Below are 26602 nucleotides of genomic sequence, written 5' to 3'. Positions count from 1 at the left end.
TCTCTGTCTCCCTCTCCCTCTGCCCCTTCCCTCTGTGCTCTCTCTCTCTAAAATAAAGAAGTAAATATTTAAAACATAGAAAAATAAATGTTTCTTTAAAATGTCTTCTGCATTTTGCAAGTTGTGAACTTGTCAATATAATAACAGGCTGACTGTCATTGCTTCTGACTTAGGATAAAACCTTGTAAGCACATTAGGATAAATGACAGCATTCTGTTTCAGCAGAAAAATGACAGAAGGAACAACGTTGAGGGAAGTGATTATGCTTGATCTAACTAAATATCTGGATTAAAAGAGACAATTGTCAAATGTCTAAATGCTTCTTCCTCTATGTTAATCCAACTTTAGTGATTAGTTGATGATATTTTATAGGAAAAATATCAAATTTTAGGCTAGAAATTCATACCCAACATTTCCTCCATTACATATGTTTTCTTTTTTTTTCCTTTTTCTTTTTTTTTTTAAAGATTTTATTTATTTATGTGACAGAGACAGAGAGATCACAAGTAGGTAGAGAGGCAGGCAGAGAGAGGAGGAAGCAGGCTCACTGCTGAGCAGAGAGCCCGATGTGGGGCTCAATCCCAGGACCCTGAGATCATGACCTGAGCTGAAGGCAGAAGCTTAACCCACTGAGCCACCCAGGTGCCCCTCTTTTTTCTTTTTTTTTTATTAATTAGAAAAATGCACAATTTCCTGTACTATTAAGAAAAGAAGTATGGCTTTTAAGTAAATTAGATTGAAAAATTTATTAATATGATGCATATTCCTCAACATATAATATACATATAATTATCATACTTGAATTATTATTAAATATATAAAATATTCTCTTTGCTATGGTAGCTGAACTAAGTCTGCAGCTACTCTAAAATTTCAAACAAAGAGGATTCTGAGTTGAGAGAGTAGCAAGCACCAAGAATCTTTCTTCATATCTAGACAAAAATGACACTAGAAGAATCTGTCTAATATAATTAATTTTGGAACTCTAGAGTCTATTGAGGGCTTGCAACATTCAGGGAAAGGCTTAGATGTCAAATTGGTTAATTTCAGTAAATTTCAGCTTTTTGCACAGTAGCAGCTATGGATGCTCATCCCAAGCCCCACGGCAGGAATTTGTTCGGATGTTGCTGGAGCAACCTATACACAGCTTGCAGAAGCTAGTGTGGGAATAAAACAAACCTGTCTTACAAATATTGGTTATGTTTGCTTTTAGTCTCAGAGATACAGACAAAGAGGCATGTAGTCATTGTTGTACTTCCCCACATCTTGCAAGACCCTTCACCTCAGGCTAAAGTGACTTCCAAGGGACCTAAAGGGCTAGTGGATTTTTTTTTTCCCTTTAGTTTTCTCCTTTTGGAGGTCAGACATAAGGATTAGGATATGCAAAAGCAACTGCATACATGGGGAAAATTAGAAAGTGATTATGCATGATCTGGGAAAGACACAGGGTCAGTAAAGACCTTAGAAGACTTTATGTTTCCACCTCAAGGTGATTCTTACTACAGACACAGCCTATGGTAATAAAACAAACAAACAAACAACAAACAAACAAACAAACCTAGCAAATTCTGGGGAAAGAAGAGAATCAGATTTCTAGAGTTACTGCATTATTAGATTAAAATTCCTGTTTTCTACAACAAGAAATAATATGGCATGCATAGAAATGGAAAAGTCTTGTTCATTCAAAGGAAAAGCATAAATAACAGAAACTACCCCTGAGAAAGACTTGATGGCAGATCTACTAGTCAAAAACTTTGAAACAATTATATTAAAGATGTTGAAAGAATAAGGTAAGATGTACAGAAAGTCAAGAAAATGATATATGAACAAGTAGAAATATCAACACATAGAAAAGCTAAAAAAAAAAAAAGGAGTCAAAAAGAAATTATAGAGCTGAACAATAAAATGACTGAAATTAAAAATTCCTTAAATGGATTCATAGATAGATTTGGGCAAGCAGAAAAAAGAATTAGTGAACTTAAAGAAAAGCGTATAGAAATTATTCAGTCTGAGGAAGAGAAGAAAAAATAATTGATAAAAAGTACACAGAGCTTAAGTGACCTATGGGACATGATCATGTGATCAGAGTTGTAGAGTCCTTAAAAAGAAAAGAGAAAGGGTCACACAAAATATTGGAAGAAATAATGGCTGAAAACTTCTTAGAGTTGATAGAACATATGAATCAAAATATTTAAGAAGCTAAGAAGCTCTAAGACAAACTAAAAGCAAGCCCATATCAAGATGCATTATGACCAATTTTCCAAAGATGGAGAGAAAATCCTGAAGGCAACAAGAATGAAGTGACTCATCCTATATGGGTTAGCCCAAATATGAGCAGATTTCTCATAAGAAACTTTAGAGGAAAGAAGCCAGTGCGCTATTATATTTGAGTGCTAATAGGAAAAACTGTAAACCAAAAATATCCTATACCTGGCAAACTGTCCTACAAGAGTGAAGAAGAAATTAAGATATTCCTAGACACACAAAAGCTGAGGGAGTTCATTATCACCAGACTTGCCCTGAAGGGTAAAATGAAAGGACACTAGGCAGCAACTTTAAGTAGTATGGAGAAATGAAGATATTAATAAGCCCAAATACATTAGAATCATAAAAGCTAATAAAATTGTTAACAATGCTTTCTAACTTCATTTTTGGATACATATTGTGAGAGACTAATGCAAACAAAACAAAATGAAAAGTAACAATTATTACACTAAAAGCTTGTGTTATTGGGACACAAGGGTGGCTGGGTAGGCTAAGCATCTGCCTTTGGCTCAGGTCATGATCCCAGGGCCCTGGGATTGAATCTTGCATTGGGCTCCTTACTCAGTGGGGAGGCTGCTTCTCCTTCTGCCTGTCACTTCCCCTGCTTGTGCTCCCTCTAGCTTTCTCTCTCTCTCTGACAAATGACAAATAAATAAATAAAATCTTAAAAAAAAAAAAAAACTATTATTGCTAAAACTTCAGTTTGTGACACGTTTTATTTTCTACATTAACTTAAAAGACTAATGTATTTAAAAATTATTAGTTTATTTAAGGGACATAATGTAATTTTGTGACATCAGCAAGTAAAAGAGTTGTGGGATGGGATGCCTGGGTGGCTCAGTGGGTTAAGCCTCTGCCTTCAGCTCAGGTCATGATTTCAGGGTCCTGGGATTGAGCCCCGCATCGGGCTCTCTACTCAGTGGGGAGCCTGCTTCCTCCTCTCTCTGCCTGTCTTTGTGCCTACTTGTGATTTCTGTCTGTCGCATAAATAAAAAAAAAAAATCCTTAAAAAATTAAATAAATAAAAGGGTTGTGGGAAAAGCTGTAAGATCTGTGTTTTGAATGTTATTGAAGATAAGCTGGTATAAATAAATTCAACTTAGTGTATTATAACTTTAAGATGTTAAGGGTATTCCTCCATGGTAGCCATACAGGGATTAGCTATAAAATATACTCAAAACAAAATAAGAAAAAAAATTAATATTTTGCTAAATAAGACCACTAAAACAAACAAAAAAACTGAAAACGAGATAAGACTGTAATGCAAGAAATAAGGACAAAAACTGTAAGTGTTTATAGCTGTAAATTTTTCCCTTAGCATTGATTTTACTGTGTTTCATAAGTTTTGGTATGTTTTGTTTCCTTTTTACTTACTCCAAGTATTTTCTAACTTTTCTTTTGATTTCTTTGTTGCTCCACTAATAGTATAAGAGTGGGAGGTTTTTAATTTCCACAAATTTGTGAAACTTCTAGTTTTACTTCTATTGTTGATTTTTAACATCATCCTGTGTGATCACAGTTACTTTTTATGATATTTGCCTTTTAAAAACTATTTACACTTAATCTACAGCCTAACATATGGTCTCTTCTAGAAAATGCACCATTGAGAAGAATGTGTATTCTATTATTGTTGAGTAGAGTATTCTGCATTTGTCTATTAGATCTAGTTGGTTTAATGTATTGTTGTAAGTCTTCTATTTCCTACTTATCTTCTGTCTGGTTGCATGAAAGGGAGACGTTGCTACAAGCATAAAAATTTTCATCTATAATGTGAATAATGTCTGAAGCTCTAATGTAAAATGTGGTGACTACGATTGATTAAACAATATTATATAATTGATATTTGGTAAGAAAGTGAACTTAAATATTCTCACCAAAAATAAATAGATAAGTAAGTAAATAAATAGTGATGGTTGTAACTAAATTCATTAACTAAATGGGAAAATCCTTCCTATATATATATATATAATATATATATATACACTAGTAGATTATATATATGCCATATATATACACCATACATAATATATGGACACACAATATTTGATAACTATATACATCAAATCACCACAATGTACACTTTAAGTATCTTACAATTTTTATGTGAATTACGCCCCAATAAAGCTGATATTAAGAAATAAAAAAATATACTGTATAAGAAAAGAAAGATCTCAAACCTTTATAGCTTAAGGACTACAAAAGAAATGACAAACTAAACACAAAGCTAATAGCAAGAAGATAATTATAAAGATCAGAACAAGGATAAACAAAATAAAGTATAGAAAAACAATAGTGAAGAATCAATGGAACCAAAAGTTTGTTTTTGAAAAGACCAAAAAAAATTGCCCAAATTTTTCTTAGGTGGATTAGAGAGAGAAAGAGAGAAAGAGAGAGAGAAAGAGAGAGAGAGAGAAAGAAAGAAATCATTCAAATTATAATATCAGAAATGAATGTGGGACATTATTACCAATTCTACAGAAATAAAAAAATATGAGTACCATGAACAATTGTATACCAACAAATTGGATAACTTAGATAAAATGGACAAGTTTCTAGAAACACAAAATCTACCAAGAATAAATCACAAATAAATAGGAAATCTGAATTGACCATTTAAATCTCCTGACAAAAAAAAAAAATCAAAACAAAAAAAAACCTCCAGGATGTGATAAGTTCACTGATGAACTTTACCAACATTTAGAAAATTAATACCAATTTTTAACATTTCCTGAAAATTAAAGAGGAGGGAACACTTCCTAACTTATTCCATAAGGTAAGCATTAGCCTGACACTAAAGCCAGACAAAGACACCACAAGAAAGGAAAACTACAGACCAACAACCCTTACAAGCACAGATTAAAAGTTTTCAATAGAGGCGCCTGGGTGGCTCAGCTGGTTAAGTGTCTGACTTTCGGTTTTGTCTCAGGGTCTCAGGGTCATGCCACTGAGTCCCACGAAGGCTCAGCATAGAGTCTGCTTGAGATTCTTTCCTCCTTCCTCATCCTTCCCTTCTGTACCTTACCCCACTTGTGTGGCTCTCTCTCTGTCTAAAAATAAATAAATAAATAAATAAAATCTTAAAAAAAAAATCTTCAACTAAGTACTAGCAAACCAAACTCAGCAGCATATTACATGGATTGTATAATATGGCCAAATGGGGTTTATTGCTGAAATGCAAATTTGTTTTAACATATGAAAATCAAGCAATATAATATATTATTAACAGAAGGAGAGAAAAAAATGACATGATCATCTCAATTTTTGATGCAGAAAAAACATTTGACAGAATTCAAATACATGATAAAAACACTCCACACTTTAGGAACAGAAGTAAACTTCTTCAGTATAATGGAGGCCATATACAAAAAAACCCAGTGAACCTCCTACCTGATTTTGAAACACTGAAAGATTTTCATCAAAGATCAGCAACAAGGCAAGGATGCCCATTTTGATACTTCTATTCCACATAATACTGGACTTTCTAGAGAGAACAATTTTATAAGAAAAAAAACAAAAGGCATCCAACATGAAAAGAAAGAAGTAAAATGTTCTTTGTTCTCAGATGATATGATCTTATATGTAGAAAATCCAAAAGGTTACACACACACACACAAGCTATTAGAACTAATGAATGAGTTCAGCAGTATATAGATATTATAGCAGAGTATAAAGTCAACACACAAAAATCAGTTTCATTTCTATATGTTAAAAAACAATCTGAAAAGGAAATTACAAAAACAATTCCATTCCTAATAACATTGAAAAGAATAAAATATTTAGAAACTAACTTAAGCAAGAAGATAAGAGATCTCTAAAATGAAAAGTACAAAAATACTGAAAAAAAAATTAAAGAAGACATAAATAAATGGAATCACAACTTAGGTTTATGAATTGGAAGACTCCATGTTCTTAACAATGCCAATATCATATAAAGCAAACTACAGATCCATGTAATTTCTATCAAAATCCCAATGACATTTTGTGAAGAAATAGAAAAACCCATTCTAAAATTCATATGGAATCTACAGGGACTCAATAACCAAAACAATTCTGAAAATGAAAACCAAACTTGAAGAACTCACTTCCTGATAGGAAAACTTAAAACAAAGCTGCAGTGGTCAAAACAGTGTGATATTAGCATAAAGGCAATGGAATAGAATAAAGAATGCCAGAAGTAAACCTTCACATATATGGCCCAAAGATTTTTAACAAGGTGCCAAAACCATTCAATGGGGAAAATACAGATGATTCCAACAAATAGTGTTGGGGGAACTAAATAGCCACATACAAGAGAATGAAGTACAACCCTTATTTAATACCATATGCAAAAAGTAACTCAAAATGGATCAAATACATGAATATAAAGTGAAAAACTATAAAACTCCTAGAGAAAAAAAAACACAGGAGAAAAGCTGCATGACATTGGATTTGGTAATAGTTTCTTACACCAAAGGTATAGGCAAAACATGAAAAAAATAAAGTGTACTTTATTTAAAACTGTAATTAAAAATACACAACAGAAGACACTACCAACAATAAAAATGAAAACCACAAAATTAGAGAAAATATTTGCAAACTACATATCTGATAAGAAATTAATATACAGAACATGTAGAAAATTGCTAAAAGTCAACAACAGAAAACCAACAAGCCAATTAAAAAAAAACTGACAAAGGACATAGATAATTCTCCAAAGAAGAAATACAACAAATGTCCAATAAGCATATGAAAAGATATTTAAATCACTAATAATTAGGGAAATGCAAATCAAAATTATAATGAGATACCACCTCAGACCCATTAAGATAGCTACTATCAGGAAAAAAAAAGAAAAAGAAAAAAAAAAGAAAAGAAGAAGGAGAAGAAAAGATGTATTGACAATGATGTGAAGTTGGAACCTCTGTGCACTGTTGATAAGAATGTAAAATTTGTAAAGCCACTGTGGAAAACAGTATGGTGGTTCTTCAAAAAATTAAAAATGAACATGACCTAGCAATTCTATTTTTGGTTATCTACCCAGAAGAATTGAAAGCAGGGTCTTAAAGAGATATTGGTAGTCATGTTTATAGCAACATTATTCATAATAGGGAAAATGTGGAAGCAACCCCAGTGTCCATTGACAAATGAACAGATAAGCAAAATGTAGTATATACATACGATAAAATAGAATTTAACATTAGAAAAAAAGGATATTCTGAAATAAGCTACAGCATAGATGAAACCTGAGGACATTATGGTTTTGAAATAAGCCAGTCACCTACAGGTAAACACTGAAAACACATTTCAACTTATATAAAGTCTCTGAAGTAGGCAGAACCATAGAAACAGAAAGTAACATGGTGGTTGCCAGGGGCAAGGAGGAGGAATGAGGAGTTATTTTGTGAGTATAGTTTCAGTTATAGTTTCAGTTTTCAAGTTAAAATAGTTCTGCGGATAGACTGGATGGTGGTGATGGTTACGCAACATTGTAAAAATATTTAATACCAATGAACTATACAGTTAGAAATAATTAAGATGATAAAGTTTATGTTTATATATTTTACCAAAGTAAAAAGAAATGGAAATAAAGAATCAAGTAAGGTTTTCTTAAGGTTTCTTTTTGAAATTGAATAATATCACCAAGGCCCTTTTCCCCCAATCTCAGATGATCAGAAGCAATCTTAGCCATAAGGCCATCTGCAGGGTTTACAAACAGCAGCAAGGGACCAGAGGTTAATGGGAACACATATTCCTCCAGCTGGCATATCAAAATTAGTAAAACATAAATGAACCAAGAAAACTATCTTTTCTTTTTTTTGAGAGAGAGGAGGAAGCAGGCTCCCCGCTGAGCAGAGAGCCCGATGAGGGACTCGATCCCAGGACCCTGAGATCATGACCCGAGCCGAAGGAAGTGGCTTAACCCACGGAGCCACCCAGGCACCCCCAAAACTATCTTTTCACTATCTACTTTCTTTTCAAGCATTTCCTCTGGAGCAATATGCAAATTTACTTCCTGGTACAATCTCCTGCCCCTCTCCTCTGTTAAAAATTTATCATCCTGGTAAACTGCCTCACCTTTAATATATTCCTTATTCTCCAATAGTCCTTTTTTCTTCCAAAATCTCCAAACAATTTTTTAAATGTAGAATTATATTTTAATAATCAATCACTCTATATTTTGGAATTACCAAGTATTGTGACTTAGGCAAGCCTGAGAAGGCAGCTCAGTCTTAATGTACTTCACAGAGATACTCATTTCACATTGCTTATTAGTACCTGCATTTACAATCAAGAAGGCTGTTGAAAGGTCATGGGGTTCTGGATTTATTCATGAGATCTACATAGAAGATATGACCTTTCATATTTGGATTTAATCCAATGAACTATATCTCTTCCATTATTTTAAATGATCAAAATTTAGATGATTGTCAGAGCCCTGAGTCATCAATAAAAATGCAAATTACTACTAATATATCACTTACTAATGTAAACAAAGATATATTTTGTAAATGCAATTATTAGATCCATGGATAAAAGATTGTAAAGCTGGAGTGATCGTATGTACAAATATTCTTAATGTAACTAGTAATTTTATATTACTAATATTGGGAGTTGGATTTTATATGACTTAATATTATTTAGGGTTTTATTTTATAATAGCTCTGTGATTAGATTCCTAGGTTCACTTTCTAGCTCTGCCACTCATACTTGTATGACCCTCATCAATTAAGCCTTTGTGTCCTAATCTGGAAAATGTGTATTACATTTGTATTATCTCATAAAATTTCTGTGAAAATAAAATGAAACATGATTTAGGACTTAACATAGTGTCTGACGCATAGTGAAAGCTCAATAAGTGTTGGATACTATTATTTTTAATGAACAAAAGAGATGTTGTAAGTCTAATTTTCTTATTGAACACAAAAATATGTTATATTTCCTATAAAAATTATGATATAGTTCCTACAAAAATGTGCAACAATGGAGTTATAAAAGACAGGAAAGACTACATTATTCTTATTTGCCTGGTACATGGATGCAAATGAATAGAGGTGGCTTTAAGCAAAACTGTGAGGTCTCATACTTCCAGTTCTATCTATAAAACTTGGTTTATGGCTTACATATACAGTATTAGTCTCTGACTTATTATTTTTCTTCTCACTAGTCTTAAAACAACATGTATACCTGTTTTTCCTTATTCAAGTCTATTTCCTTAAAAAAAAAACCCAAAATCATAGAAGGCAATACTAGGTACTTAATTTTGTTCTCTTAAGATCTTTATTTATTTATTTATTTATTTATTTATTTATTTGATTTAGTTCCCTCCTCCTCTCCATTCTCTAAATCTGCCTCAGGAAATTTTAAACTGTGAACTCAGTTTACATCCTCACAGAAATTCAATGATCTGACTGCATAGAAAGCTGTTTTCCAACATTAAGGCCCTAGGTCTGCTTTTCTTTCATTGCTATTTTTTCCTTTTCTTTTTCTTTTTCTTTCTTTCTTTCTCTCTCTCTCTTTCTTTCCCTTTCTCTCTCTTTTTCCTTCCTTTCTCCCTTCTGTCCTTCCTTCTTTCGCTCTTTTCTCTCCCTCTCTTTCTCTTTTCTCTCTCCCTTTCTCTCCTCCTTTTTCTTTCTTCCTTCCTTCCTTCCTTCCTTCCTTCCTTTCTTTTTACTCTTTTTCTTTTTTTCCATACAGTCTACGTATCAACAACTATGGAGCTCCATTTCTCAGCAAATGCAGTGTGTTTAATAATTTCCTATTAGAAATCTATGAACGTTCCTTGCTCCTGGATTGGAAGAATAAATATTGTGAAAATGTCTATGCTACCTAAAGCAATCTACACATTTAATGCAATTTCTATCAAAGTACCATCCATCTTTTTCAAAGAAATGGAACAAATAATCCTAAAATTTATATGGAACCAGAAAAGACCTCGAATAGCCAAAGGGATATTGAAAAAGAAAGCCAAAGTTGGTGGCATCGCAATTCCGGACTTGAAGCTCTATTACAAAGCTGTCATTATCAAGACAGTATGGTCCTGGCACCAAAACAGACACATAGATCAATGGAACAGAATAGAGAGCCCAGAAATAGACCCTCAACTCTACAGTCAACTAATCTTCGACAAAGCAGGAAAGAATGTCCAATGGAAAAATGACAGCCTCTTCAATAAATGGTGCTGGGAAAATTGGACAGCCACATGCAGAAAAATGAAATTGGACCATTTCCTTACACCACACACAAAAATAGACTCAAAATGGATGAAGGACCTCAATGTACGAAAGGAATCCATCAAAATCCTTGAGGAGAACACGGGCAGCAACCTCTTCGACCTCTGCCGCAGCAACATCTTCCTAGGAACAACGCAAAAGGCAAGGGAAGCAAGGGAAAAAATGAACTACTGGGATTTCATCAAGATCAAAAGCTTTTGCACAGCAAAGGAAACAGTTAACAAAATCAAAAGACAACTGACAGAATGGGAGAAGATATTTGCAAACGACATATCAGATAAAGGACTAGTGTCCAGAATCTATAAAGAACTTAGCAAACTCAACACCCAAAGAACAAATAATCCAATCAAGAAATGGGCAGAAGACATGAACAGACATTTCTGCAAAGAAGACATCCAGATGGCGAACAGACACATGAAAAAGTGCTCCATATCACTCGGCATCAGGGAAATACAAATCAAAACCACAATGAGATATCACCTCACACCAGTCAGAATGGCTAAAATCAACAAGTCAGGAAATGACAGATGCTGGCGAGGATGCGGAGAAAGGGGAACCCTCCTACACTGTTGGTGGGAATGCAAGCTGGTGCAGCCACTCTGGAAAACAGCATGGAGGTTCCTCAAAATGTTGAAAATAGAACTGCCCTATGACCCAGCAATTGCACTACTGTGCATTTACCCTAAAGATACAAACGTAGTGATCCAAAGGGGCACGTACACCCGAATGTTTATAGCAGCAATGTCCACAATAGCCAAACTATGGAAAGAACCTAGATGTCCATCAACGGATGAATGGATCAAGAAGAGGAGGTATATATACACAATGGAATACTATGCAGCCATCAAAAGAAATGAAATCTTGCCATTTGCGACAACGTGGATGGAACTAGAGCGTATCATGCTTAGCGAAATAAGTCAAGCAGAGAAAGACAACTATCATATGATCTCCCTGATATGAGGAAGTGGTGATGCAACATGGGGGCTTAAGTGGGTAGAAGAAGAATCAATGAAACAAGATGGAATTGGGAGTGAGACAAACCACAAGTGACTCTTAATGTCACAAAACAAACTGAGGGTTGCTGGGAGGAGAGGGGTTGGGAGAAGGGGGTGGGATTATGGATATTGGGGAGGGTATGTGCTTTGGTGAGTGCTGTGAAGTGTGTAAACCTGGTGATTCACAGACCTGTATCCCTGAGGATAAAAATATATGTTTATAAAAAATTAAAAATTAAAAAAAAGAATATCTTTAAAAAAAAGAAAAGGAAAAATTAAAGATAACAGGAGAAAAGTAAATGATGACACCTTTTTTAGGAAAACAAAGAGGAATTTGAAATAGAGCTTAGTTAAAGATATTTGCTTTAAAGTGATTTCTTTTCCTCAGATCTCATGGAAGAATGAAAAGCTCTATATGTCAAGGCAATGATCCATACAAATGAGGGAGCTGAAGATAAGTGTCTTGTTTTGGCTAAATGATATGCAAGACCAACAGCTAGAAGTAAAGAAAGATAATGGGGAATCAGAATAGGGAAAACACTGTCATTAATAAAAGGAGGCTGCCAAAGAGTAGCAAGAAGTAAAGTTCTATTTGGTTTTTATAAATTTATAGTGAGCCATGTTTGTAGTGTGTAGGATCTTCTCCCCCTCACCTTCAGCAGATACTCTGTCATATCTACATATAGATTGGTGTTTAAGTGATGAGAGGTCAGTAGTATGTCAGGGAAGGTCATCAATAAAATAATATATCTCAGAACTACAGGATGGAAGAGTCCACTGAAATGAGGGAAATGCTAATATTTGAAGAAAAGGTGTCCAGTTTATAATGGTACTGGGTGAAATGAAAATGAAAGGATTTCAAAGGAGATGAGTATAAGTTGGGAAGTATACAATTGGGAATTAATTCTGCAAGCTGAGGTGGTGTCATGGTACCTTTAAATCACATCATTATGAGCTGGAGTAGTTCTTTCAATGCTTTCATTTTTACAGGTAAAATAAAACTTGAACTGGCCTTTTGACTATGTTTTTTTCAGGTCTCTGGGAGGCTGAAGTTTAAATATGCTTATATTTCTTATAGGTACTTATATAAAAATCCAAAGGTCTATGCTTATTACAAATATAGCATAATGCGGGCGAGCTGGTCAAGTTAAAAACTAAACTAGTTAAAAGGCCACCTAATATTCCATTTCTTCTGAGCCCTTAGGATGTGATGTGTTTCCACAGCTGCTACAAACAGTTCCAGGTACAAATACTTCCCTAGCCTACCACTTCTCCTTCCCCACTTCAATCACACATAGATTACTATCATTGAAATTTCCCAAATTATCTCAAGTCATTTGCCATGTTTTCCACACTCACAGATTCACCTTTTAGTGTAGCTTTAATACTCTAAATAATATCAACCCACTAATTAACAGATCCTAAACTTGCCCTTGATACTTATTAGTTGTGTGACCTTCGGAAAATCATTTCTTGTCTCCGCACCTCAAATTTTTGCCTGCAAAACCAAATATTATAAGTGTATTTGTATAACATATATGAAAGTACCTGGTTAACAGTAGAAGCTTGGTAAATAGTAGTGTCCTTTCTTCTCCCTGTCACCAGACTTCACTGCTTAGAATCTTCTAGATTTTCTCCTCTGGTCACTCTTCTTCACCTCTTCCCTCAGGCCCATATACAGTGTCCTATCAAATCACAACCTTCTTTCCTGGAAGACTCTTTTGTTCCTACAAGTTCCCCTTGGATCCATCCCCATTAAAAACATTTTCCACTTATTTCCTCACCCCCCTTCACCCTTTAGATTACAACCTCTTTTGAAGGAAATTATCAAACTCTTAAAAATTACCTTATTTCCTCTCAGTTCTAAGAGACTGCCAGTCAGTCTGGCACTCACCATGTGAGACTTCATTCCAGAGATGCTTCATCAGAGCAGTGTGCATGGCTCCTTATGATTTGCTTTGGCTCCCAGGTGCATAGAATTAGGGGTTATTTGAGGCTGAGAGGCATAGAGTAGTCAATAATTTCACATGAAGTCCTTTTGATTTGTTGCTGTGAAATGGAGAAAAGCGGCAATAAATAGTTTGAATGAATATGGATTACAATAGAGCAAAGTACATCCATAGAATAAAATTGAGCATTTAATTAACATAGTGCACAGCTTTCAAGAATTTTAACTACTTATTTGTAGGAAACAGCAATTTCTCTGTAAGATGAAGAGACTGAAACTCATACACATTCTATACCAGTGCTAATAGAAATGCAATGTTAATAGAATTGCAATGCACTTTTAAATTTTTTGGTAATCATATTGAAAAAAATGTTTTAAATAAAATTCTTTCAATAACATATTTTATTTAATACAAAATATCCAAAATGTCATTTAAAGTAATAAAAAATTATGAGACATTAATACTTTTTTTTTTTTTGTATTAAGTCTTCCAAATTCAGGAGTGGTAATAGAGAGAGGATGAAAAACTCAACACTGATGGTGATCAGATAGATACAAGTTATGGTAAGCTAATATTAGCCTCCTGCTCCCCAAAATATCCACATCCTAATCCATAGAACAGCAGTTACCTCTCATGGTAAAAAGGGCTTCATAGATGTGATTAAATTAAAAATCTTGAGATGGGGAGATTATCCCGGATTATCTGAATGGGCTTTAAATGTAAAGACATGTAAACTTATAAGGGAAACAGAGGGATATTTTACCATAGAGGAAGAAAGATAGACAATATTATAAAAAAAAGCAGTGATGGGAGTAATGTGGCCATATGCCAAGGAATGTTGGCAGCCTCCAGAAGCTGAAAAACGCAAAGAACAAATTCTCCTCCAGAGCCTCCAGAGGGAATGTGTCCATGCACACACGTTGCTTCAGGCCGGGTAATACTTTTTGTGGACTTCTGGCATCCAGAACTGTGAGAAAATAGACTTCATGTGTTTTAAACCACCAAATTTGTGGTAATTTGTTACATCAGCTACAAGAAACCCATACACAAGTCATTTCGAATAAATTAATAACATTACATTCTCTCCTTTTTTTTTTTTTAATTTTTTATTTTTTATAAACATATATTTTTATCCCCAGGGGTACAGGTCTGTGAATCACCAGGTTTACACACTTCACAGCACTCACCAAAGCACATACCCTCCCCAATGTCCATAATCCCACCCCCTTCTCCCAAACCCCCTCCCCCCGGCAACCCTCAGTTTGTTTTGTGAGATTAAGAGTCACTTATGGTTTGTCTCCCTCCCAATCCCATCTTGTTTCATTTATTCTTCTTCTACCCACTTAAGCCTCCATGTTGCATCACCACTTCCTCATATCAGGGAGATCATATGATAGTTGTCTTTCTCTGCTTGACTTATTTCGCTAAGCATGATACGCTCTAGTTCCATCCATGTTGTTGCAAATGGCAAGATTTCATTTCTTTTGATGGCTGCATAGTATTCCATTGTGTATATATACCACGTCTTCTTGATCCATTCATCTGTTGATGGACATCTAGGTTCTTTCCATAGTTTGGCTATTGTGGACATTGCTGCTATAAACATTCGGGTGCATGTGTCCCTTTGGATCACTACATTTGTATCCTTAGGGTAAATACCCAATAGTGCAATTGCTGGGTCATAGGGCAGTTCTATTTTCAACATTTTGAGGAACCTCCATGCTGTTTTCCAGAGTGGCTGCACCAGCTTGCATTCCCACCAACAGTGTAGGAGGGTTCCCCTTTCTCCGCATCCTCGCCAGCATCTGTCATTTCCTGACTTGTTGATTTTAGCCATTCTGACTGGTGTGAGGTGATATCTCATTGTGGTTTTGATTTGTATTTCCCTGATGCCGAGTGATATGGAGCACTTTTTCATGTGTCTGTTCGCCATCTGGATGTCTTCTTTGCAGAAATGTCTGTTCATGTCTTCTGCCCATTTCTTGATTGGATTATTTGTTCTTTGGGTGTTGAGTTTGCTAAGTTCTTTATAGATTCTGGACACTAGTCCTTTATCTGATATGTCGTTTGCAAATATCTTCTCCCATTCTGTCAGTTGTCTTTTGATTTTGTTAACTGTTTCCTTTGCTGTGCAAAAGCTTTTGATCTTGATGAAATCCCAGTAGTTCATTTTTTCCCTTGATTCCCTTGCCTTTGGCGTTGTTCCTAGGAAGATGTTGCTGCGGCAGAGGTCGAAGAGGTTGCTGCCCGTGTTCTCCTCAAGGATTTTGATGGATTCCTTTCGTACATTGAGGTCCTTCATCCATTTTGAGTCTATTTTTGTGTGTGGTGTAAGGAAATGGTCCAATTTCATTTTTCTGCATGTGGCTGTCCAATTTTCCCAGCACCATTTATTGAAAAGGCTGTCTTTTTTCCATTGGACATTCTTTCCTGCTTTGTCGAAGATTAGTTGACCATAGATTTGAGGGTCTATTTCTGGGCTCTCTATTTTGTTCCATTGATCTATGTGTCTGTTTTTGTGCCAGTACCATGCTGTCTTGATGATGACAGCTTTGTAATAGAGCTTGAGGTCCGGAATTGTGATGCCACCAACGTTGGCTTTCTTTTTCAATATCCCTTTGGCTATTCGAGGTCTTTTCTGGTTCCATATAAATTTTAGAATTATTTGTTCCATTTCTTTGAAAAAGATGGATGGTACTTTGATAGGAATTGCATTAAATGTTTAGATTGCTTTAGGTAGCATAGACATTTTCACAATATTTATTCTTCCAATCCAGGAGCATGGAACATTTTTCCATTTCTTTGTGTCTTCCTCAATTTCTTTCATGAGTACTTTATAGTTTTCTGAGTATAGATTCTGTGTCTCTTTGGTTAGGTTTATTCCTAGGTATCTTATGGTTTTGGATGCAATTGTAAATGGGATTGACTCCTTAATATCTCTTTCTTCTGTCTTGCTGTTGGTGTGGAGAAATGCAACTGATTTCTGTGCATTGATTTTATATCCTGACACTTTACTGAATTCCTGTATAAGTTCTAGCAGTTTTGGAGTGGAGTCTTTTGGGTTTTCCACATATAGTATCATATCATCTGCGAAGAGTGATAATTTGACTTCTTCTTTGCCGATTTGGATGCCTTTAATTTCCTTTTGTTGTCTGATTGCTGAGGCTAGGACCTCTAGTACGATGTTGAATAGCAGTGGTGATAATGGACATCCCTGCCGTGTTCCTGACCTTAGTGGAAAAGCTTTCAGTTTTTCTCCATTGAGAATGATATTTGCGGTGGGTTTTTCATAGATGGCTTTGATGATATTGAGGTATGTGCCCTCTATCCCTACACTTGAAGAGTTTTGATCAGGAAGGGATGCTGTACTTTGTCAAATGCTTTTTCAGCATCTATTGAGAATATCATATGGTTCTTGTTCTTTCTTTTATTGATGTGTTGTATCACATTGACTGATTTGCAGATGTTGAACCAACCTTGCAGCCCTGGAATAAATCCCACTTGGTCGTGGTGAATAATCTTTTTAATGTACTGTTGAATCCTATTGGCTAGTATTTTGTTGAGTATTTTCGCATCTGTGTTCATCAAGGATATCGGTCTACAGCTCTCTTTTTTGGTGGGATCCTTGTCTGGTTTTGGGATCAAGGTGATGCTGGCCTCATAAAATGAGTTTGGAAGTTTTCCTTCCATTTCTATTTTTTGGAACAGTTTCAGGAGAATAGGAATTAGTTCTTCTTTAAATGTTTGGTAGAATTCCCCCGGGAAGCCGTCTGGCCCTGGGCTTTTGTTTGTTTGGAGATTTTTAATGACTGTTTCAATCTCCTTACTGGTTATGGGTCTGTTCAGGCTTTCTATTTCTTCCTGGTTCAGTTGTGGTAGTTTATATGTTTCTAGGAATGCATCCATTTCTTCCAGATTGTCAAATTTATTGCCGTAGAGTTGCTCATAGTATGTTCTTATAATAGTTTGTATTTCTTTGTTGTTAGTTGTGATCTCTCCTCTTTCATTCATGATTTTATTTATTTGGGTCCATTCTCTTTTCTTTTTGATAAGTCGGGCCAGGGGTTTATCAATTTTATTAATTCTATCAAAGAACCAGCTCCTAGTTTCGTTGATTTGTTCTATTGTTTTTTTGGTTTCTATTTCATTGATTTCTGCTCTGATCTTTATGATTTCTCTTCTCCTGCTGGGCTTAGGGTTTCTTTCTTGTTCTTTCTCCAGCTCCTTTAGGTGTAGGGTTAGGTTGTGTACCTGAGACCTTTCTTGTTTCTTGAGAAAGGCTTGTACCGCTATATATTTTCCTCTCAGGACTGCCTTTGTTGTGTCCCACAGATTTTGAACCGTTGTATTTTCATTATCATTTGTTTCCATGATTTTTTTCAATTCTTCTTTAATTTCCCGGTTGACCCATTCATTCTTTAGAAGGATACTGTTTAGTCTCCATGTATTTGGGTTCTTTCCAAACTTCCTTTTGTGGTTGAGTTCTAGCTTTAGAGCATTGTGGTCTGAAAATATGCAGGGAATGATCCCAATCTTTTGATACCGGTTGAGTCCTGATTTAGGACCGAGGATGTGATCTATTCTGGAGAATGTTCCATGTGCATTAGAGAAGAATGTGTATTCTGTTGCTTTGGGATGAAATATTCTGAATATATCTGTGATGTCCATCTGGTCCAGTGTGTCATTTAAGGCCTTTATTTCCTTGCTGATCTTTTGCTTGGATGACCTGTCCATTTCAGTGAGGGGAGTGTTAAAGTCCCCTATTATTGTATTATTGTTGATGTGTTTCTTTGATTTTGTTATTAATTGGTTTATATAGTTGGCTGCTCCCACATTGGGGGCATAGATATTTAAAATTGTTAAATCTTCTTGTTGGACAGACCCTTTGAGTATGATATAGTGTCCTTCCTCATCTCTTATTATAGTCTTTGGCTTAAAATCTAATTGATCTGATATAAGGATTGCCACTCCTGCTTTCTTCTGATGTCCATTAGCATGGTAAATTCTTTTCCACCCCCTCACTTTAAATCTGGAGGTGTCTTCAGGCTTAAAATGTGTTTCTTGGAGGCAACATATAGATGGGTTTTGTTTTTTTATCCATTCTGATACCCTGTGTCTTTTGACAGGGGCATTTAGTCCATTCACATTCAGGGTAACTATTGAGAGATATGAATTTAGTGCCATTGTATTGCCTGTAAGGTGACTGTTACTGTATATGGTCTCTGTTCCTTTCTGATCTACCACTTGTAGGCTCTCTCTTTGCTTAGAGGACCCCTTTCAATATTTCCTGTAGATCTGGTTTGGTATTTGCAAATTCTTTCAGTTGTTGTTTGTCCTGGAAGCTTTTAATCTCTCCTTCTATTTTCAATGATAGCCTAGCTGGATATAGTATTCTTGGCTGCATGTTTTTCTCGTTTAGTGCTCTGAAAATATCATGCCAGCTCTTTCTGGCCTGCCAGGTCTCTGTGGATAAGTCAGCTGCCAATCTAATATTTTTACCATTGTATGTTACAGACTTCTTTTCCCGGGCTGCTTTCAGGATTTTCTCTTTGTCATTGAGACTTGTAAATTTTACTATTAGGTGACGGGGTGTGGGCCTATTCTTATTGATTTTGAGGGGTATTCTCTGAACCTCCTGAATTTTGATGCTCGTTCCCTTTGCCATATTGGGGAAATTCTCCCCAATAATTCTCTCCAGTATACCTTCTGCTCCCCTCTCACTTTCTTCTTCTTCTGGAATCCCAATTATTCTAATGTTGTTTCGTCTTATGGTGTCACTTATCTCTCGAATTCTCCCCTCGTGGTCCAGTAGCTGTTTTTCCCTCTTTTGCTCAGCTTCTTTATTCTCTGTCATTTGGTCTTCTATATCACTAATTCTTTCTTCTGCCTCATTTATCCTAGCAGTTAGAGCCTCCATTTTTGATTGCACCTCATTAATAGCTTTTTTGATTTCACCTTGGTTAGATTTTAGTTCTTTTATTTCTCCAGAAAGGGCTTTTATATCTCTCGAGAGGGTTTCTCTAATATCTTCCATGCCTTTTTCGAGCCCGGCTAGAACCTTGAGAATTGTCATTCTGAACTCTAGATCTGACATATTACCGATGTCTGTATTGATTAGGTCCCTAGCCTTCGGTACTGCCTCTTGTTCTTTTTTTTGTGTTGAATTTTTATGTCTTGTCATTTTGTCCAGATAAGAGTAAATGAAGGGACAAGTAAAATACTAAAAGGGTGGCAACAACCCCAGGAAAATATGCTTTAACCAAATTAGAAGAGATCCAAAATCGTGAGTGGGGAGAAAGGGGATAAAAAGAGGTTCAAAAAGGAAGAAAGAAAAAAGAAAAAAAAAAAAGAAAAGAAAAGAAAAGAATATTTATTAAAAAAGAAAACACCTAAGAAAAATATAAAATATATATATATATTAGATAAACTAGTAAAAAATCGTTAAAAAAGAAAAAGGTAACAGTTAAAAAAAAATTTTACCCGAAGGCGAGAAAAAAAAAAAATGAAAAAGAAAAAATTAAATTAACTGCAAGACTAAAAAAAATCACAGGAAAAAAGCCATGAGTTCCGTGCTTGGCTTTCTCCTCCTCTGGAATTCTGCTGCTCTCCTTGGTATTGAAACCGCACTCCTTGGTAGGTGAACTTGGTCTCGGCTGGATTTCTTGTTGATCTTCTGGGGGAGGGGCCTGTTGTAGTGATTCTCAAGTGTCTTTGCCCCAGGCGGAATTACACCGCCCTTACCCGGGGCCGGGGTGAGTAATCTGCTTGGGTTTGCTTCCAGGAGCTTTTGTTCCCTGAGCGCTTTCCGTAGAGTTCCAGAGGACGGGAATACAAATGGCGGCCTCCTGGTCTCCGGCCCGGAGGAGCCGAGAGCCCAGGGCCCCACTCCTCAGTGCACCCTCAGAGAACAGCGCCCAGTTACTCCCGTCTGCCTGACCTCCGGCCGCGCTCCGAGCTCACCGAGCCTGCGACCGGTTCAAGGTAACACCGAGCTGTGAGCTTACTGTTGGCTCTGTCTCTGTACCCGGCTTTCCCGTTCCAATACCCGCAAGCTCTGCGACACTCAGACACCCCCGATCCTTCTGTGACCCTGCGGGACCTGAGGCCACGCTGACCCCGCGTGGGCTTCGCCCCGGTTTAGCCTCTGGAGCGATGTCCCTCAGCGGAACAGACTTTTAAAAGTCCTGATTTTGTGCGCGGTTGCTTGCCGCTGGCCGGGAGCCGGCCCCTCCCCCCGGGGTCTATCTTCCCGTCGCTTTGGATTCACTTCTCCGCCGGTCCTACCTTTCAGAAAGTGGTTGTTTTTCTGTTTCCAGAATTGCTGTTCTTCTTCTCTTCGATCTGCCGATGGATTTTCAGGTGTTTGCAATCTTTAGATAAGCTATCTAGCTGATCTCCGGCTAGCTGAAGCAGTCTCAGCTTGCTACTTCTCCGCCATCTTTACTCCTCCCCCCACATTCTCTCCTTTGTTGTCAATGTCCAAAGACCTCCCAGAAACTGCTCAACAAGTATCAATGCTGAAAATGTCTTACTTAATCTTTCATCTCATGTGGTTTCACCCATATGCTGAAAACTTCCAAATTTGTATTTCTTTCACAACGCTCTTGTACTTCAAAGCAATATTCACTAATATTTCCTGGTTATTGCCAATTGTATGTACCACATTCATCAGCAACTAGCCATGCCCAAGTTGAACTCCTCATCCTACTTCAAACTATCTCTTTCTTCCCTTGATGAGTAAATGAACCAGTGACCCATATCTAGGATAACATATTTTATGCTGAATATTTATAAATAATTTTTCACTGATTACTGGAATGTTCATTTTACAATAAACTTTTAGCAGCAGAGGCAAAAAATTTAAAATCTAAGAAATAGATATTTAGTATGAAATCTATTAGTAAATGTTGCTGTGAATTGCACAGAATATTTGTAACTTTATCTACTTTATGTGGAGCTATGATATCACATGTCACAGGAAAACCAAATCTTCAGGGGGAAACAATAGCATTTAGTTTAAAATTTTAAAAAGAAAATCATGCCAGTAGATCTTGATTTAATACAGAAAGTGGGTTTATATATATCATGCTGTGAAATATGTTTCCATTTAGATTAAATGACTATTCTAAGTTAATTTCACTTTTTCGAACTCAATTTTTCTTATGCATATACAAAAAGTATAGCAACAACTGTTCATGGGTTAGCTCTATTTTCCAAAGAAGAACTTTGCAAAGGGTTAAATGATACATGGTTTAAATTTTCTCAAGTTATTTTAAATAGAAATAGTTTAATAGTTTAATAGAAATAGTTTAATTCCAATAATAGTTATATTTTCATCTAATCAATGGACTCTAAAGTTTTTTTTTTTTTAAAGATTTTATTTTTTTATTTGACATAGAGAGTGAGAGAGGGAACAAAAGCATGGGAAGTGAGAGAGGCAGCAGCAGGCTTCCTGCCAAGCAGGGAGCCTGACCTGGGACCCAAACCCAGGACCCTGGGATCATGACCCAAGCCGAAGGCTGATGCTCAACCAACTGAGCCACCCAGGTGTCCCTCTAAAGCTTTGGAAATTAATTATTTTATGGTGAAACATCTGAGATATATTGTGATTATAATTCTAAAATAGTTACAACTTCAACCTTAAAGACTAAAATGATAAGTTTTTACAGAGATAAAATATAAATATTTGTAGATCATGAAGTTATAATAAAAGCAATATTATTTCTGAATTAAAAATGAACAGAGAGAGAATATATTTGGAATTTGTTTTGTACACACAAACTTAATAATTATCTCCTAACAATTTTAGTATATTGCCAGTCTAATATGCAAGTCATAAACCAGAACTTCTGTAAATATACAAAAGCCACTTACACGGAGGTTTTGATACTTTCTCTTTGTTTCCCACCATCAAGAAATTTATATAGATGTTTCAGTTTTTAAAGCAACCTTGTAAATCAATCTAAGTACAATTGTACTGAACTGCATTGTGAAAGAGTTTTCTAAATTTTGGTTAACTTTCACTCTTTTCTTGGAACTCTTTTTTTAAAAATGTCAACTTCAACACTCTCAGAAAATTGAAACAATACTTGGAAATAGAAGGAATAAAATTTTTCATACAGAAATTTAAAAAATCTAAAAAAATCAGGTGGTGAGAGCTCAAACGGTACATAATTTATTTCTGAAAATCTACACTTGAGCTACACAATAACTTGTATCTGAGAAAAACTTTTAAAGGTTCTTTTTTAACTGAATAAATTAATATTCTGTAATAGGATGGAATGAAATTGAGACAGCCTTTGTTTATAGCAGCGACTAAGTTTGATGAGATATTGAAAAGAATTATAGAGACATCTTTTTAAAAATTTTTAAAATTTTAACATCTTTATTTTTTTTTTCAGTGTTCCAAGAGTCATTGATTATGCACCACACCCAGTTCCCAGGCAATATGTGTCTCCCTAATACCCACCACCAGGCTCACCCATCCTCCTCACCCCTCTCCCTTCCAAAACCCTCAGTTTGTTTCTCAGAGTCCATAGTCTCTCATGCTTTGCCTTCCCCCTGATTTCCCCCAATTTGCTTTTCCTTTCTTTCTCCTAATGTCCTCCATGTTATTCCTTATACTCCACAAGTAAGTGAAACCATATGATAATTGACTTTCTCTGCTTGACTTATTTCACTCAGCATAATCTCCTCTAGTCCCATTCATGTTGATGTAAAAGTTGTGTATTCATTCTTTCTGAAGGCTTAGTAATATTCCATTGTACATATGGACCATATCATCTATATCTATTCATCTGTCGAAGGATATCTAGGCTCTTTTCACAGTTTGGCTATTGTGGACATTGCTGCCATGATCACTGGGGTACATTGGCCCTTCTTTTCACTAAATCTGTATCTTTGCGGTAAATACCCAGTAGTGCAATTGCAAGGTCATAGGGTAGCTCTATTTTTAATTTTTTGAGGAATCTCCACACTGTTTTCCAAAGTAGCTGCACCAACTTGCATTCCCACCAACAGTATAAGAGGGTTCCCGTTTCTCCACATCCTCTCCAACATTTGTTTCCTGCCCTGTTGATTTTGGCCATTCTAACTGGTGTAAGGAGTTATTTCAATGTGGTTTTGATTTGAATCTCCCTGATGGCTAGTGATGATGAACATTTTTTCATGTGTCTGTTAGCCATTTGCATGTCTTCATTGGAGAAGTGTCTGTTCATATCTTCTGCCCATTTTTTGATATGATTATCTGTTTTGTGTGTGTTGAGTTTGAGGAGTTCTTTATAGATCTTGGATATCAGCCCTTTGTCTGTAGTTTCATTTTGAGAATATCTTCTATTCCATGGGTTGCCTCTTTGTTTTGTTGACTGTTTCTTTACTGTGCAGAAACTTTTGATGTTGATGAAGTCCCAAAAGTTCATTTTGCTTTTGATTTATTTGCTTTTGGAGATGTGTCTTGAAAGAAGTTGCTATGGCTGATGTTGAAGAGGTTACTGCCTATGCTCTCCTCCAGGATTTTGATAGATTCCTGCCTCATTTTGAGGTCTTTTATCCATTTGAGTTTATCTTTGTGTATGGTGTAAGAGAATGGTTGAGTTTCATTCCTCTATATGTAGCTGTCCAATTTTCCCAGCACCATTTACTGAAGATACTTTTTCCACTAGATATTTTTTCCTGCTTTGTCAAAGATTATTTGACCATAGAGTTGAGGGTCCATATCTGGACTATCTACTCTGTTCCACTGGTCTATGTGTCTGTTTTTGTGCCAGTACCAGGCTGTCTTGGTGATCACAGCTTTGTAGTAAAGCTTGAAATCAAGCAACATGATGCCCCCAGCTCTGTTTTTCTTTTTGAACATTTCCTCAGTGATCTGGGGTCTTTGCTGGCTCCATACAAATTTTAGGGTTCTTTGTTCCAGTACTCTGAAGAATGCCAGTGGAATTTTGATCAGGATGTCATTAAAAGTATAGATTGCTCAAGGCAGTTATAGACATTTTAACAATGTTTATTCTTCTGATCCATGAGCATGGAAATCTCTTCCATCGTTTTTTGTCTTCAATTTCTTTCTTGAGTGTCCTGTTATTCTTCAAGTACAGATCCTTTACCTCTTTGGTTAGGTTTATTCCAAGGTATCTTATGGTTTTTGGTACTATAGTAAATGCAATTGATTCTCTAATTTCCCTTTCTATATTTTCATTGCTAGTGTATAAGAAAGCAACTGATTCTGTGCATTGATTTTGTATCCTGCCACATTACTGAATTGCTGTATGAGTTATATTAGTTTGGGGGTGGAGTCTTTTGGGTTTTCCATGTAAAGTGTCATGTCATCTGGGAAGAGAGAGAGAGTTTGACTTCTTCTTTGCCAATTTGAATAACTTTTATTTCTTTTTGTTGTCTGATTGCTGTTGCTAGGACTTCTAGTACTATGTTGAACAACAATAGCAAGAGTAGACATCCTTGTCATGTTCCTGATCTCAGTAGGAAGGCTGTCAGTTTTTCCTCATTGAGAATGATATTCACTGTGGGCTTTTCATAGACGATTTTATGAAGCTGAAGAATGTTCCATCTTTCTTTATATTTTGAAGCATTTTAATTAGGAAAGAATGCTGTATCTTGTCAAATGCCTTTTCTGCATCAATTGAGAAGACCATGTGGTTCTTCTCTCTCTTTTTTATTTGTTCTATCACATTGGTTGATTTGCAAAAGTTGAACCACATTTGCATCCCAGGGATAAATCCCACTTGGTCATGGCGGATAATCTTTTTTTTTTAAATCCCAAGGCAAAGGAAACTCAGGGCCTGAGATTATTATTTTTTTTAATTTAAAGATTTTTATTTATTTATTTGACAGAGAGAGATCACGAGTAGGCAGAGAGGCAGGCAGAGAGAGAGAGGAAGAAGCAGGCTCCTGCTGAGCAGAGAGCCTGATGCGGGACTCGATCCCAGGACCCCGAGATCATGACCTGAGCTGAAGGCAGCGGCTTAACCCACTGAGCCACCCAGGCGCCCGTGGATAATCTTTTTAATGCACTGTTGGATCCTATTAGCTAGGATCTTGTTGAGAATCTTGGCACCCATATTCATCAGGGACATTGGTCTGAAAATCTCCTTTTTGGTGGGTTCTTTGCCTGGTTTGGGGATCAAGGTAATGCTGACTTCATAGAAAGAGTGTGGAAGTCTTCCCTCTGTTTCTATTTTTTGGAAACAGCTTCAGGAGAATAGGTATTATTTCTTCTTTGAATGTTTGGTAGAATTCCCCAGGGAATTCATCAGATCCTGGGCTCTTGTTTTTTTGGAGGTTTTGATCACTTCTGCAATCTTGTTACTAGATATTTGTCTATTCAGGTTGTTAGTTTCTTCCTGTTTCCGTCTTGGAAGTTAATAGGTTTCCAGGAATGTATCCATTCCTTCTAGGTTGCTTAACGATTAGCATATAACTGTTGATAATAATTTCTGATGATTGTTTCTATTTTTTTTGTATAGGTTGTGATCTCTCCCCTTTAATTCATAATTTTATTAATCTGAATCCTCTCTCTTTTCTTTTGGATTAGTTTGTCCAGTGGTTTATCGATCTTATCGATTGTTTCAAAGAATCAGCTTCTGGTTTCGTTGATGTGTTCTACTGTATCTCTAGTTTCTAACTCATTGATCTCTGTTCTAAGCTTAATTATTTCCCTTCTTGTGTGTGGAGTTGGTTTAATTTGTTGTTGATTTTCCAGTTCTATAAGGTGAAAAGAGAGCTGGTGTATTCAGGATTTTTCAGTTTTTTTGAGTGAGGCTTGGATGGCTATGTATTTCCTCCTTAGGACTGCCTTTGCTGTATTCCATAGGTTTTGGACCAATGTGTCTTCATTCTCATTAGTTTCCATGGATTAAGTTCTTCTTTGATTTCCTGGTTGATCCAAACATTCTTGAACAGGATGGTCTTTAGCTTCCATGTGTTTGAATTCCTTCCAAAGTTTTTCTTGTGATTAAGTTCCACTTTCAAACCATTGTGGTCTGAGAATGTGCAGGGAATAATATCAATCTTTTGGTATCAGTTGAGCCATGATTTGTGATCCAGTATGTGGTCTATTCTGGAGAAAGTTCCATGTGCACTTGAGAAGAATGAGTATTCTGTTGTTTTAGGGCGGAATGTTCTGTGTATATCTATGAGGTCCTTCTGGTTCAATGTGTCATTCAAAGCT

At 36.0% G+C, this 26602-nt stretch overlaps 1 long non-coding RNA gene across 2 annotated transcripts in view; it reads right to left on the bottom strand.

Moving 5' to 3' along the window:
• LOC101677567 overlaps positions 1–26602 on the bottom strand; it is a 158778-nt gene that overhangs the window by 121264 nt on the left and 10912 nt on the right. For both annotated transcript variants that reach the window (XR_006609133.1, XR_200950.3), the window contains exon 2: positions 13365–13519. This is a non-coding gene — a long non-coding RNA (uncharacterized LOC101677567). The remainder of the gene's footprint in view (positions 1–13364; positions 13520–26602) is intronic.

This window comes from Mustela putorius, unplaced genomic scaffold (genome assembly GCF_011764305.1).
Source record: "Mustela putorius furo isolate JIRA1106 unplaced genomic scaffold, ASM1176430v1.1 tig00003834_pilon_pilon_pilon, whole genome shotgun sequence".
Lineage (NCBI taxonomy): Eukaryota > Metazoa > Chordata > Mammalia > Carnivora > Mustelidae > Mustela > Mustela putorius.
This window is presented reverse-complemented; position numbering and strand designations above follow the sequence as displayed.